Source organism: Bison bison, unplaced genomic scaffold, assembly GCF_000754665.1.
Source record: "Bison bison bison isolate TAMUID 2011002044 unplaced genomic scaffold, Bison_UMD1.0 scf7180017864238, whole genome shotgun sequence".
Lineage (NCBI taxonomy): Eukaryota > Metazoa > Chordata > Mammalia > Artiodactyla > Bovidae > Bison > Bison bison.
In genome coordinates, this window is record NW_011494810.1 from 154915 (window position 1) to 157390 (window position 2476).

Consider the following 2476-nt stretch of genomic DNA (forward strand, 5'->3'; position numbering starts at 1 on the left):
TTCTGGTGGAATCTTTAGGGTTTTCTATGTAGAGGATCATGTCATCTGCAAATAGTGAGAGTTTTACTTCTTCTTTTCCAATTTGGATTCCTTTTATTTCTTTTTCTGCTCTGATTGCTGTGGCCAAAACTTCCAAAACTATGTTGAATGGTAATGGTGAAAGTGGGCACCCTTGTCTTGTTCCTGACTTTAGAGGAAATGCTTTCACTTTTTCACCATTGAGGATGTTTGCTGTGGGTTTATCATATATAGCTTTTATTATGTTGAGGTATGTTCCTTCTATTCCTGCTTTCTGGAGAGTTTTTATCATAAATGGGTGTTGAATTTTGTCAAAGGCTTTCTCTGCATCTATTGAGATAATCATATGGTTTTTATTTTTCAATTTGTTAATGTGGTGTATTACATTGATTGATTTGCGGATATTGAAGAATCCTTGCATCCCTGGGATAAAGCCCACTTGGTCATGGTGTATGATCTTTTTAATGTGTTGCTGGATTCTGGTTGTTAGAATTTTGTTAAGGATTTTTGCATCTATGTTCATCAGTGATATTGGCCTGTAGTTTTCTTTTTTTGTGGGACTTTCAGTTTCAAAAATTTATTTGGACTTCCCTTGTGACTCAGCTGGTAAAGAATCCTCCTGCAATGCATAAGACCTGGAATGATCCCTGGATTGGGAAGATCCCCTGGAGAAGGGAAAGGTTACTCATTCCAGTATATTGGCCTGGAGAATTCCTTAGCTGTATAGTCCATGGGGTCACAAAGAGTCGAACACACTGAGAGACTTTCACTTTCACTTCATGAATGGTTAAAAAAGATTATAAAAATCGTGGTCTTTTGAATTTGCTGTGTTAATTTGCCAATCTGTAATTTTTTAAAATAATTGTCTTTTTCCTTGTAAATTATTTTGCTTGTTAATATGAATTCAAAATACATTATAATTTCATTATCCAAATATGAAATATAATAAGAATTCAAGTACAGTTTGAATTAACAAAAATGAATTAGAACATTTATAAAGATATATTGAGACTCTCTACTCATTGTCACATAAATATTCAGCAGGAAAAGGAACATGATAAAAGCCCACCAAACCAAACCAAAGAGGAGGAGATAGAGAGTATACCTGAAAAAGAATTCAGAATAATGATAATAAAAATAATCCAAAATCTTGAAAGCAAAATGGAGTTACAGATAAATAGTCTGGAGACAAGGATTGAGAAGATGAAAGAAAAGTTTAACAAGGGTCTATAAGAAATAAAAAAGAGTCCATCAATAATGAAAATAATGAATAATGCAATTAATGAGATCAAAAGCACTCTGGAGGAAACCAACAGTAGAATAATGGAGGCTGAGGATAGGATTAGTGAGGTGGAAGATAAACAGGTGGAAATAAGTGAAGCAGAGAGGAAAAAAGAAAAAAGAATTAAAAGAAATGAGGACAACCTGAGAGACCTCTGGGACAATGTTAAATGTCCCAATATTCAAATAATAGGAGTTTCAGAAGAAGAAGACAAAAAGAAAGGCCATGAGAAAATACTTGAGGAGATAATAGTTGAAAATTTCCTTAAGATGGGGAAGGAAACAGCTACCCAAGTCCAAGAAACCCAGAGAGTCCCAAACAGGATAAACCCAAGGTGAAACACCCCAAGACATCTATTAATCAAATTAATGAAGATCAAACACAAAGAACAAATATTAAAAGTAGCAAGGGAAAAACAACAAATAACGCACAAGGGGATTCCCATAAGGATAATAGCTGATCTTTCAATAGAAACTGTTCAAGCCAGAAGGGAATGGCAGGACATACTTAAAGTGATAAAAGAGAAAAACCTACAACCCAGATACCTGTACCCAGCAAGGATCTCATTCAAATATAAAGGAGAAATCAAAAGCTTTGCAGACAAGCAAAAGCTGAGAGAATTCAGTACCACCAAACCAGCTCTTCAACAAAGGCTAAAGGATCATTCTAGACAGGAAATACAGAAAAGGTTCATAAGCTTAAACCCAAAACAACAAAGTAAATGAAAGTGGGATCATACTTATCAATAATTATCTTAAATGTAAATGGGTTGAATGTCCCAACCAAAAGACAAAGACTGACTGAATGGATACAAAAACAAGACCCCTATATATGGTGTCTACAAGAGACTCGCCTCGAAACAAGGGACACATACAGACTGAAAGTGAAGGACTGGAAAAAGATATTTCATGCAAACTGAGACCAAAAGAAAGCAGGAGTAGCAATACTCATATCAGATAAAATAGACTTTGAATTAAAGGCCATGATGTTGTTAATGAGTGGTTTATCAAAACCACAATGAGGTACCATTTCACACCAGTCAGAATGGCTGTGATCCAAAAGACTACAAGCAATAAATGCTGGAGAGGATATGGAGAAAAGGGAACCCTCTTACACTGTTGGTGGGAATACAAACTAGTACAGCCACTATGGAGAACAGTGTGGAGATTCCTTAAA